We start from the raw sequence: 13,651 nt of genomic DNA on the forward strand, positions 1-13,651 counted from the left end.
TTTAGATTCTTCTCCTCTTCCCATCCCTTAAAGCAAATTTAACATGAGGTATTTTATCATCTTAAGAGAAACAGTCTTATAATGAATTAAACTCGTTATATTAATTATTCAATTCCTGCCAATGCATAATTATGAAAATCCCTTTGAAGCAACTGGCTTATGACTGTTAAGCTCATTAATGATCTATCAAAACTATCACTCAGAAAAGCATCACAAAAGCTTCTGGCCAAGGACACCCCAGGCCTTGAAAGGGATTTCTTTTTTTTTTTCTCCACCCCCTCCCCAAAAGAGATTTCTCAGTATCGTCCCAGAATATTTCTATAGCAGAGCAGCTGACAGCCATTAAAAACAGTGAAGAACTTCAAAGTGTGCTAAATTGGAAAACCACCAAGACAGTAATACAGAACAGAACATATATGTTGAGATCCTGCCTAAGTAAAACAGGATATAGGTAGGTGTGTGTGTGTGTGTGTGTGTGCACACGCATGCAAGGGAGAGAGAGGCAAGGAGGGAGAGATTATGTTTAGATAGAACTTTTCTGGAAGAACACTCACAAAACTGTTAACATAGGTTACATAAAATGTTTTTGAGCAAGAAAGTGACAAGATCAGATCTGTGTCAGCAGATTCACATAGATACTGAGTGGGATGGGGTGCTGAGGGCTGGAAGCAATTGGGAGAGACTGAAGCCAAGAGACCCATTTAAAGGACATTGCAATTGTCGGGTAGGAGTTGACGGGGGCCTATTCTGAGGCAGTGAGACGGAGCAGAGGACAAAAAAGGAAATTAGATTCACTTTAGAAAGCCACCCAGTTGCAGCCCCAGGGCCTAGTGCAGTACCTACTGGTACTAGCTGCTCAATAGGAAAGAAATGGTCTCCTGTGTGAAAGACTTATCATTTTAATTTGCAGAGTCATCCCACTGGGCACCTGAAGACAACAACCCCACCGACCCCTTCTTCTCATGAGTTCACGGCCTCAGACCTGGGCCTGGAAAGCTGGGGCAGGGAGACAGGTCCACAGGAAGGTGAGTCCAGGGCTCAGGCCTCCACTTGTGCCCCTTGCTGGACCTGCCCACCCAGGAGGTCCCTGCTCCACCCCACTATCCCACTCAGATCTGACCCTACAGACACACACACACACACACAAACACATCAGCTACCAACACATTTAGGAATTGCTTAAAACATATTTTTTTTGCTCATGACTATAATCCTAGCACTTTGGGAGGCCGAGGCGGGTGGATCGCGAGGTCAAGAGATCAAGACCAGCCTGGTCAACATGGTGAAACCCCGTCTCTACTAAAAATACAAAAATTAGCTGGGCATGGTGGCACGCACCTGTAGCCCCAGCTACTCAGGAGGCTGAGGCAGGAGAATTGCTTGAACCCAGGAGGCGGAGGTTGCGGTGGGCCGAGATCATGCCATTGCACTCCAGCCTGGGTAACAAGAGCAAAACTCCGTCTCAAATATATATATATATATATAACATGTGAAATAATGGAAGAGAGTGAGCAGAAGGATGAGGGTCTCATAAATGTCACATCTGACAATGGGTTGCAGGAAACAGCCGATGTTCTCAGAAGACAGAGCACTCAGCAGATACCTCGCCAACCTCAGCATGCAGGAAGACTCTGCTGGGATGCTTTGGTGGCAGGGGATAGTGAGGGGAAAGAGGGAATTAATGCGCTTATTCTGGCATCTCTTGAGACTAATGTGGGGTCTGGTTTATAGTGCCCTGCTCAAATTGTTGTTGAATGAATGAAGAAAAGAATGGATGAATAGGTGGATGGATGGGTGGATGGTGGGTGGATAGAAGGGTGAATGAATGGATGGGTGGATGGGTGGGTGGATGGGTGGATGGATGGATGAATGGGTGGGTGGATGGGTGAATGAGTAGATGGATGGGTGGATAAGCAGGTGGATGAATGGATGAGTAGATGGTTGGGTGGATGGAGGCATGAATGGGTGGATGGATGGGTGGGTGGATGGATGGATGGGTGGATGGGTGGATGGATGGATGGGTGGATGGATGGATGGATGGATGGATGGATGGATGGATGGATGGGTATATGGATGGATGGTGGGTAGATGGATGGGTGGGTGGATGGATGGATGGATGGTGAGTAGATGGATGGATGGATGGATGGGTGGATGGGTGGATAGATGGATGGATGGGTAGATGGATGGATGGTGGGTAGATGGATGGATGGATGGATGGTGAGTGGGTGGATGGATGGGTGGATAGATGGATGGGTGGATGAATGGGTAGATGGGTGGATGATGGATAGATGAATGGATGGATAGATGGGTGGATGGATGTTGGATGAATGGATGGATGGTTGGGTAGATGGATGGATAGATAGGTAGATAGATGGATGGGTGGATGGGTGGATGGATGGGTGGTAGGTGGGTGGGTGGGTGGATGGATGGATGGATGCCTGGGTGAGGGAATGAATGAGAGACTACTTCAGTCTGGCTTTCAGAGACAAAACTGAAATTCATGTTTTGTAGCAATCAGATGTCTGTAGGAGCTTTCAAAGATGACCCTCGGGGATCCCCACCCCTGCTATCGTGCCCTGTATAATCCCCTACCTTTGAGTGTGGGCTGTGCCTGATGACTTCCTTCTAATGAGTAGAATATGCCAGAAGTGATGGAATGACACATCTTTGAGTAGATTACAAAAGACTGTGACCTCCCTCTTCCCAGACTCTCTCTATGGCCCTCTCCGATGAAGCAAACTGCCAGGGTTGAGAGGCCCACATGGCAGAGGACTGATAGCAGCCACAGCTGACAGCTGAGATGGGCTGAGGCATCCAACCCACAGCCCTAAGGAGCTGAATCCTGCCAACACCAGCAGCTTGGAAGTGAATCCTCTCCAGTGGTGCCATGAGGTGAGGCCTCAGCCCCTCCAACACTTGGAGGGCAACCCGTGAGAAACCCTGGACAGAGAACCCAGTCAAGCAGCGCCCAGACTTCTAGTCACAGAAACTGACATGACAAAGGGTGTTGTTTCAAGCCACACACTTTGAGTTAATTCGTTACCAGAACAGATAGCTAACAGAAATACTGATTTGAGTTTAATGTAAAGATAAATGTAGCAATCAAACTTGGCAAATGATGGTAGTGCTTTTGATACTAGTTGGCCTGGGTTTGAATCCTGGATGCCCAACTTATTAGCTGTGGGGCTTTGAGCAAGATGATCCATTTCTTGAGCCTCTGTTTCTGCATCTTTAAAATGGGCATAATTCTCTGCTCATAGTGACAACACAAGGATTACATAAAGAGATTATGCCATGTACTCAGCCCAGTGCCTTTCATGTAGTAAGCGCTGAATAAAAGGAAGCTATTAGCAGTAATAATAATAATAATAATAATAACAACAGAGCAAGATCCCTTACAGCAGTGAGTGTTCCATGCCTGGAAGTGATCCAGTTGAGGCCAGATGGCCATGGCAGGAAGTGACTAGAACCCTGGAGGACCCCAAAGCCTTTCCCAAATCTCAGATCTGAGGGCTGTGCAGCTGGCCTGGCCAATGCCAGGTGTTGGTGGGCCAGGTGTGCCCCGGGCCCCTCTTGGTGTGACGATCAGCATCGCCTTGCCCTGGGCAGGTGGGGGCTATTCCAGCCATGCCCAGCCTTGCCCTCGGATGGCCCTTCCCTCCTGCACCACTTCTGTGTCAGGTGTGTGGCTGCCACCGTGGCTCAGCCCATGACCCCCAGGAAGGTAAACACCCAGCCAGGTCGGAAGTGATCGCTATGGGCTCATGGCCAGCTACGGGCAGAGGCAGGTCTGAAGGTCAGGAACGCTTCCCAGTGAGGCTTTTCCAGGAGAGGACAAAGTTTTTGGCCGTAGGCTCTCTGGGACAGAGGGAAGGGCCTGTGGATTTAGCTGGGGACACACCAGCCTGCTCTCAGGTGCCTGGACAGGACAGAGGACAAGAGAGGAACAGCTCTCCGAGGAAGCCCAATCCTTACAAGCTCCTCGCTGGCAGGTGAGTGAATGGTTTTGCTGGTTTTTTAAATAAATAAAATGAGATAAAACTAGAGATGGAACAGAGGTTACTGCTGGGACAGGTAGGCGAGGAGATGGGCACCCGTCCGTTCACTGAGGAGCATCCCCCAAGAGAAACAGCAGCCCTGGATTTCACCCGAGGGATCCCGCCTGGTCTCGGCCTCAGCACTGGCCCTTCTGGCACTCGCTCTCACCATCTGGGAATCAGGGTAAGGACTCCTTCCCGGGCCTGGCCATTATGGCTGCGGGGCACATGAGATCCAAAGCAGGAATGGCTGCATAATTGCGGGGCTCTGTGCAATATAAAAATGCAGCGCCCCTTGTTAAAATCGTAAGACTTTCAAAACGACAACAGCAGAACGTTAAAGCAAGCCAGGGGACCTCCTAAGAACGGGGCCCACACCCATGACGCCAGCCCTGATAATAAGTGTAGATGTAAACGGAAGTGCCCAGGGCTCCAATCTCAGGGTCAGGAAGTGACTTGGAAAACAGAAGTCATAGCCGTGAAGCGACAGCCCACTGCGCTTTAGCCCCCCAGCGCTGCCCCCTCCTGTTCAGGGGCCCCTTTCAGAAAGACAGAAGGCCCCGCCCCTCAGAACCTTCCCAAGTTGTGCACCCGGCTGGCCTCAAGCCAAAGCTCGGCGTGGCTCAGATGTGTGAGGACACGGTTTTCTTGGATGTGAAAGTGGTAGGTGATTATTTTCTATCCCGATTTAAAATTTGGGACAGTCACACAGTCTCTGGCTGCATAGAAGCGGGACTTGAGATTCCTGTGCTTGTGACAGCTCTGCCAGCTTAGCTATGTTCCATTGATTGGAAATGCAGTTCTGCGTTTTGGGAAAATCCCTGATGCAGTAAGGCCTCGGTGGGAATGCTCTGGTTGGGACACTTGCCATGTGTCTTTGTCCTCCCTGCCCGCCCCCCGCTCTCTCTCTCTCTGTCTCTCTGTCTCTCTCTCTGTCTCTCTCTGTCTCTCTCTGTCTCTCTCTCTCTGTCTCTCTCTGTCTCTCTCTCTGTCTCTCTCTCTGTCTCTCTCTGTCTCTGTCTCTCTCTGTCTCTCTCTGTCTCTGTCTCTCTCTGTCTCTCTCTGTCTCTGTCTCTCTCTGTCTCTCTCTGTCTCTCGTTCTCTCTCTCTGTCTCTCTCTCTCTGTCTCTGTCTCTCTCTCTCTCTGTCTCTGTCTCTCTCTGTCTCTCTCTCTCTCTGTCTGTCTCTCTCTCTGTCTCTCTCTCTGTCTCTCTCTCTCTCTGTCTCTCTCTCTGTCTCTCTCTCTCTCGCCACTTAGGCTTCCCCTTTGCCCATCTCTGAGGCTGCCCCTTGGCACTGCTTAGCTTTGGGGAGGTAGAAGCCAGTGTCCTCTTGGCGGCCAAGCTTTCTGGTCCGTGAAGGAAGACCACAGACCACCTCCCTCCACTGCCATCTCCTCCCACACCCCTTTCTGGAGCCCAGACTGTCACGGCAACCCCTCCCAGGGAGGGGCTCCCCACAGGAAAGCCAGGGGCTGATACCGATGACACTGTGAGTAACGTTCCACAGCTTTCTGCCCCAGTGGGACTGGGGACGCAGATGAGGCTAGAGATGGGGGAAGATAAATTGCTTTAAGAAGAGCTGAGTGTGGTGGTGCACGCCTGTAGTCTCAGCCACTCAGGAGGCAGAGGCAGGAGGGCCGCTTGAACCCAGGAGTTCAAGACTGCAGTGAACTATGATCATGCCACTGCACTCCAACATGGGCCAACTGGCAAACTCTGTCTCTGTTTCTTTTCTTTTCTTGTCTTTTCTTTTCTTTTTTCCATTGCTTTAAGAATTTCCCTTGGCCTGTGGGAGACCCAAATCTTGCACCAGTAACAAAATAGCCCAGACGTTGTGGGGCCACCCAGAGCCTCTCAGAGGAGACCAAATCTAACCACCGAGGCTTGCTGGCTCTACCAGGGACACAGGAGCTGCTGTTTGTCCCAAGAAGCTGGCAAGCCACCAGCACCAGCATCCCGTCTCCCAAGATGATGTCCCTTCCCCATCTGCGCGGGCCCATTCCCTCCCGGGTAAGGCGTCAGCTCTGATGCTCTGAAGGCACCCCTTAGCACGGCCCCAATGGCAAAAACTCCTTTATTCCTTCAGAGATAATTGCTGCGCACCAGGTATGCATGGGGCTTTGAAGTAGGCCTGGGGACACAGATGGGACAATGGTGGCCCTCAGGCTGGTGGAGAAGACAAAGCAATGCTGGGTCCCACACCCCTGAGGCCAGGCCAGAAACCCCACTCTGTGAGAAGAGCATGACACCCCTGGCACCCCAACAACTATGGGAGGATCCCGAGGCTGACAGATGCTGTGGCCCAGCTGAGCAGAGGGTTCCACCTCAGCCTGGAGGACCCACCTCTTTTCAGAACTGCCTTCTCCCCACCCCTAAGCCCCCTGTGCCACCACGATGGCATCTTCTGGAGGCTGCTGGGCCTGAGGAGAAACTCCTTACCTTGGCCTGGGGCCACTTCTCCCCACCTTGAGAGAGGTCAGACCAGGGGGTGGAATTCTGCCTCCAGACTGGAGGACCCGCTCCAGGAGGCCGAGGGCTTCAGTCGTACTGCCACGAGCAACTCGCTGGCAGGTGAGCTCCCTGTGCTTGGCAGCCGTCCTGGAAGCCAGCACCCTGGGAGACCACGCAGGGTCCGAGCACCCTCACGAGCTGCTTCTGGGAAACTAGCTCGGGCAGTTGATTAAGGACCTGGAAGCCTGGGTGAGGCCATCTCTCAATCTTTCTGCCTCAACTCACTTTGCCTGTGGAGGAGGAAAAACAACAATCACATGTTCAAACGAGGAGGGTGGGCATCCTCAAAGGAATGGATGATCAGCGAGGCCTGCCTGGAGGAGGAGGCTTCTGTGCTGGGCATCATTCAACCATCTTCCATCGCTTATTAATGATTTTCCAGGAGCGGGAGAAGACTGAGGGCTATGGTTTGATGTATTATAAAGCAAGGCTCTCTAACCTTGAAAATAAGGTAGTCATTTTCTTCATACTCACTCTAATTGACTGCTACAAATTCTTTAAATAGCGTACGTTCACTGATAGCACATTCCAGATGAAGGGACAGCAGGGTTTTAGCAAGAGGAAGGGAGCCCTGCAGGGAAGGGGCAGGCCCAGTGGAGGCAGGGACAGGGGAGATGCTGACCAGACACACTGGCTCATGCCTGTAGTCCCAGCATTTTGGGAGGCCGAGGCAGATGGATCACTTGAGTTCAGGAGTTCAAGACCAGCCTGGTCAACATAGTGAAACTCCGTCTCTATTAAAAATACAAAAATTGGCACGGTAATGGGCCCCTGTGATCCCAGCTATTTGAGAGGCTGAGGCAGGAGAATTGCTTGAACCCAGGAGGTGGAGGTTGCAGTGAGTCAAGATCGCTCCATTGCACTACAAGCTAGGTGACAAGAGTGAGACTCCATCTCAAAAATAATAATAAACAGAGACAAGATAAGTAGAGTGGGGGGGAGGTGGAGCAGAGGGAGGTGGAGTGGGTGGCCCAACCCAAAAAGCCAGGACCCCAGAGGTCCACAGAGATCAGCCTGGGGGTCTGGATAGCCACTGCATGCCCCATGGTAAATTCGTCCCTCACTTCTGCACCCTGCACCTGCTGACTGTGCCTCAGTTGCCCTCGCTTTGGGCTGGAGCTTCATGTACCAGCACCGTGTCTCCCACAGCTACAAGCTCTGACCGCCAATCATCCAGAAGTTTAACTTATTTTTTTTTTTTCCTGTAGAGATGCAGTCCCACCATCTTGTCCAGGCTCATCCCCAACTCCTAGGCTCCAGCAATCCTCCCACCTCGGCCTCCCAAAGTGCTGGGATTAGAAGTGTGAGCCACTGCACCCAGCCCCAAGTTGCTCAGGAGTTTAAAAATGGACATATGAACCGGGTGCGGTGGTGCGTCCTGGAGTCCCAGCTACTCTGGAGGCTGAGGCGGGACGATGGCAAGTTCAGATCCAGCCTGGGCAAAACAGCAAGACCCCCATCTCCCAAAATAAATAAATAAATAAAAAGGAGATTTGGCAGCAACATGCATAGAACTGGAGGCCATTATGTCAAATGAGATAAACCAAGCACAGAAAGACAAATATCTCGTGTTCATACTCACATGTGGGAGCTAAAAAAAGGGAGGTGGGTTTCGTGATGACGAAGAGTAGATTGGTGGTTACTGGAGGCCAGGAAGTGAGGCAGGGATGAAGGAGTGAAAGAGGATATAAAGATGCTTATTATCACTGAACTGCACACTTGAAAATGATGAAGATGGGCCAGGTGCGGTGGCTCACAACTGTAATCCCAGCACTTTGGGAAGCCGAGGCAGGTGGATCACGAAGTCAAGAGATCAAGACCATCCTGGCCAATACGGTGAAACCCCGTCTCTACCAAAAGTACAAAAAATTAGTCAGGTGTGGTGGTGCGTGGCTATTGTCCCAGCTACTCGGGAGGCTGACGCAGGAAAATTGCTTAAAACCGGAAAACGGAAGTTGCAGTGAGCCGGGATCACGCCACTACACTCCAGCCTGACAATAGAGTGAGACTCTGTCTCAAAAAAAAAAAAAAAAAAGATGAAGATGGGCTGGAGGTGGTGGCTCACACCTATAATCCCAGCATTTGGGAGGCCAAGGCGGGTGAATCACTTGAGGTCAGGAGTTGGAGACCAGCCTGGCCAACATGGCAAAACCCCTGCCTCTACTTAACATATAAAAATTAACTGGGTGTGGTGCCTGTAATTCCAGCTACTCGTGAGGCTGAGGCAGAAGAATCCTTTGAACCCGGAAGCCAGAGGTTGCAGTGAGCTGAGATCGAACCACTGCACTCCAGCCTGGGTGACAGAGCAAGACTTCGTCTCAAAAAAAAAAAAAAAAAAAAGGTGAAGTTGATACAGTTCTTTAAAAAAAAAAAAAAGGCAAAAGAAATATCTCTTGAAAAACTAAAAAGAAATGGAGATGCCAATTCATTCATTTAATGTGTATGTTTCCTACCAGAGACAGATAATTCCAAATATAGGCTTTCCAAAGGACAGTAACTTGGACAGTGCCCTTCAAGGGATGAGAGAAGCTTGGGAACCACAGGGGCAGGGACGGGGGATAAGGAGGGCAAGCTGGACCTAAGGCCCTTGACTCCCAGGTCCCGCCGCAAAGTGGCCAGAGTCAGTCCCAAGGAGCTGACTCGGGAAGTGTTGCTCTATCATAAGCACAGGTTAGAGCAACCGGCAGGCTACCACGAGAGTGAACTCCAGGAAGGCCAGATCCCTGGTGAATACCACAAGCAGCCCGTCAACAAGCAATTGCTGGGTGCTCACTCTAGGCCCAAAGTGAGAAGATGGCAAAACTCCCTGCTCCTCTCCCAAGCCCTCCGCCATCATTTCAGGCCCCAGCAGCTGCAATCCACCTAAGCAGATTAAGAAAACTCAATTTACTCCTCTCAGCCGATACACTCAGCACTGCTGAGCCAAAACGGATTCCCATTAATCCCACCAATGGGTGAAAAATTGCCAAGTATTTGAAGTTTTTAGAACCCTTGAATATGGGCTTTATTTTTCAGGATGCTCTCAAGTCATAAATCCACTCATGAGGGTGAGGACAAGGATGAAGACAGTTTCGCTCTCATCTGAGTGAGAAAAACATTCCTCGGTAGATTCTTGAGCATTGGAGGAAAGCCTTCCTTTCTGCCAAGTTCTTTTTTAGGAAATTAGCTTTGGACTTTAAAATGATTTTAGAGTTGTTTGTTTCTGTATTGAAAAGGGCATCTGGCACCTGGACAACTTTTCCTAGCGCCTGAGATAGCAGATAAGGCACTTGCAACTTTCTACAGGTTTCTGGCCTCTTTGGAATGAGTCCTGAATCAAGAGCAAAGTCATTTGCCATTGGCCACCTTGGTTTCCAACTCAAGGGTAAGAAATGGAGCTCAGGGTCATCATGAAGTCATCTGGATGTTCGATCTAAAATAAACAGGCTTGTCTAGGCTGTGTTTGGGAAAACATTATTACAGCTGATTTGTGTATTCATCAGAGAAATATCACAGAAATTTCCAAAATTAAATAGAATGCACAGATAGCCAGCATCTTCTCATGGGAACAGTGCTGAGGTCCTGCCAGGTTAAAAGCTTCTGATGTGCATCCTCCTCCCTTTCTCAGCCTTCGCTAGGCATCAATTTGCACTGCTCTTCTTCGTGAGCTGTCCCCACTGGAGACCCACGGCCAGCCCGAGCTGGGCTCAGACACAGAGCTAACTGGTGGCTACCTGGCGGGCCAAGGGGTTCTTCCTAGAAACCTAGGCTGGGCCATTATCCACCTTTGCTCCCCCTCCAAAATCTCTGTAATCTTCAAGGCTGTTTTCTTGAGAAAGGCTATTTGCTTTAAAAGTTGAATTGTATTTATTTGTTTATTTCTTTATTTGAGACAGTGGTAGGATCATGACTTACTGCAGTCTTGACCTCTCAAGCTCAAGAGATCCTCCCATCTCAGCCTCCCAAGGAGCTGAGACCCACAGGTATGCACCATCACGCCTGGCTAATTTTTGTATTTTCTTAGCAATGGGGTTTGGCCATGTTGACCAGGCTGGTCTGGAACCCCTGGGCTTAAGCAGTCTACTCCCAAAGTGCTGGGATTACAAGCGTGAGCCACTGCACCTGGCCCAACATGTTTTAAATTAAAGGTGGTGAGAAACAGTTTAGAAATCACGCTCCTAAGCACTTTGCTGGAGCTGGGCTGCCTGGGTTTGAATCCTGCCTCCACCACCTGCTGGCTGTGTGACCCTGGATTAGTGGTCAACCTCTCTGACCCACCATGCTCCATGTCCTCCTTTGTAAAAGTGAAAGAAATAGGGCGAGTGCAGTAAAGATCATACAGAATCGCCATGAGTGTTCAATGAGATGGTGCATAGATAGTTCTTGGCCCGGGTGATATTTTAGCTATTATTATCCTGATACAGCTTGAGAAAAAAAACAGATCACTTTTTCCAATACAAAAGTTAACTTTCAGTAGCATTTATCAGTGAATTTATCAGTGCACATAGTTAGAGGATTGAATACTAAACAGGAATGTGTACACAAGAACCCTCAAATATAAAGAGAACTGGTGGCCGGGCGTGGTGGCTCACATCTGCAATCTTAGCACTTTCGGAGGCCGAGGCGAGTGGGTCACCTGAGGTCAGGAGTTCAAGACCAGCCTGACCAACATGGAGAAACCCTGTCTCTACTTAAAATACAAAATTAGCCGGGAGTGGTGGCGCATGCCTGTAATCCCAGCTACTCAGGAGGCTAAGGCAGGAGAATCACTTGAACCCAGGAGGCAGAGGTTGTGATGAGCTGAGATTATGCCACTGCCCTCTGGCCTGGGCAACAAGAGCAAAACTCCATCTCAAATAAATAAATAAATAAAAATAAAGAGAACTGGCTGCCTGGGACGATTCGCCAAACCAGCTCCACATGCTCTGTGCTTGGCTAACTTGGAGACAGCCCCTTCTTCTGATGATGCCATTCAAGCCTACCTGTCATCACCCCAGAAGCCTCTACAACCCCCAAATCTCCCTAGAGGCACCTGCACATTAGACCCAATGATGACTTCCCTCCAGTGAATAATAGTTCTTGAGAAGTGAAGGCATTTTTTTCCAGCAAAACCCTGATGTTTCAAATTTTTCAAAAACTGGCTTGGTAAATGCTGGTGTGGAAAGAGTTTTGGGGAACCTAATAGTGATGAACCCCATAGAGCGTGCTCCATCAGTAAGAAGAATGTGTCAGCTTTCAATTGCTGCCGTCACAAATTACCACAAACAGTGGTTTAAAACAATGCAGGCCAGGCGAGGTGGCTCACGCCTGTAATCCCAGTACTTTGGGAAGCTGATGTGGGCAGATCACTTGAGGTCAAGACTTCAAGACCAGCCTGACCAACATGGCGAAACCTTGTCTCTACAAAAACTACAAAAATTAGCCAGATGTGGTGGTGGATGCCTGTAATTCCAGCTACTCAGAAGGTTGAGGCAGGAGAATCACTTGAACCCAGGAGGCAGAGGATGCAGTGAGCTGAGATCGTGCTACTGCACTCCAGCCTAAGTGACAGAGCAAGACTCTATCTCAAAAACAAAAACAAAAAACAGTGCAAATGTGTCATCTTAAAATTCTAGAAGACAAGAAGCCCAACGTGGCTCTCACTGGGCTAAACCCATGGTGCTGGCAGGGCTGGTTCCTTCTGAAAGCTCTGAGAAGGGATCTGTTCCCTGCCTTTTCCAGCCTCCAGAGGCTGCCCGCACTCCTCGGCTTGTGGCCTCTTCCTCCATCCTCAAAGCCAGCAGCATAGCATCTTAAAACCTCTCTCTGACTCTTCTGCCCTCCTCTTATAAGGAGCCTTGTATATGCTGAGTCCATCTGGATACTCTGGGATAATCTCCCCATCTCAAGATGCTTAACTTTTTGCCACAGAAGGTAGCCTGTAAGCACACGGGCATCCACGCTGGAAGGAGTGGTTCTGTGGGTCAGGAGAGCCTCACCTTCCCAGCCGAGCATCTGGGCAGAATTGTTTGGTGGAGTGGCTGCTTCCTGCCGGTGCTCAGGGCTGTGTTTTGGGGGTGTAGACATGGCCCCAGGGCATTGCTCCAACCTCACTGTACTCTCCCTGTGGGAACACATCTGAGGAGTGGCCCTGCCAGCTCCAGCCCTCCCAGTTGTAACCATGGGGCACTCAGAGCCCCATAGCTGCTCAGGCTGGGAACTTAGCAGTCAGTATCCCAGAAATAGCACATTGGGGGCATCCATGTGTTGGTGCTGATCCATGCTAATGGCTGCCTGCAGAATCTGTTGAGGATGAGACCCAGTCTAGGTTGGAAGGGAAAGTGTGCCATGATAGATTAGTAATGTCTGTCACGACGAAGGAGCAGTGAAAGGTGGTCCATGTGCATGTGACCTGCCATTCCCAGTAGGAAGGAAGTGTGTTTCTTTGGTATACATTTAGGGGGTACGAGGGCAGTTTTGTTACATGGATATATTGCACAGTGGCAAAGTCTGGGCTTTTGGTGTAACCATCACCCAAATTTTGTACATTGTACCCATTAAGTAATTTCTCACTCCTCACCCTCTCCCAGCCTCCCACCCTTTGGAGTCCTCAATGTCTGTCAGTCTCTACTTGACGTCCACGTGTACACATTATTTAGCTCCCACTTATAAGGAAGAACATGTGGTATTTGACTTTCTGAGTTATCTCACTTAAGATAATGGCTTCCAGTTCCACCCATGTTGCTGCAGAAGTCACAATGTCACTCTTTTTATGGCTGCATAGTATTCCATGGTGTCTATATACCACATTTTCTGTATCCAGTCATCCACGGAGGGACACAGGTTGATTCCATGTTTGTTGTTGTGAATGGTGCTGTGGCGAACATGTAAGTGCAGGTATCTTTTTGATATAATGATTTCTTTTCCTTGGGTAGATACCCAGAAGTGGATTGATTGATTGGATGGTAGCTCTATTTTAAGCCCTTTGAGAAATCCTCATGCTGGTTTCCATAGAGGCTGTGCTAATTTACATTCCCAGCAGCCGTGTATATGGGTCTGGGCAGGGAGGAGGCCTTTATGAGCAGCCAGGTGCTTGGGAACCAAGGGGACGAGCTGTGCCTTATCTGTGTGACTCTGAGCAGG

At 49.7% G+C, this 13,651-nt stretch overlaps 1 protein-coding gene across 1 annotated transcript in view; it reads left to right on the plus strand.

Moving 5' to 3' along the window:
• Window positions 1-3,802: 3,802 nt before the first annotated feature.
• The window catches only part of NGEF (neuronal guanine nucleotide exchange factor), a 129,996-nt gene continuing 120,147 nt past the window's right edge, over window positions 3,803-13,651 (plus strand). The window contains exon 1 of the mRNA XM_012434188.2: window positions 3,803-3,992. The gene's annotated coding sequence lies outside the window, so the exon portion shown is untranslated. The remainder of the gene's footprint in view (window positions 3,993-13,651) is intronic.

The sequence above is a fragment of the Aotus nancymaae genome, unplaced genomic scaffold (genome assembly GCF_030222135.1).
Source record: "Aotus nancymaae isolate 86718 unplaced genomic scaffold, 86718_ANA_hifiasm-v0.15.2.pri h1tg000008l, whole genome shotgun sequence".
NCBI classification, from domain to species: Eukaryota; Metazoa; Chordata; class Mammalia; order Primates; family Aotidae; genus Aotus; species Aotus nancymaae.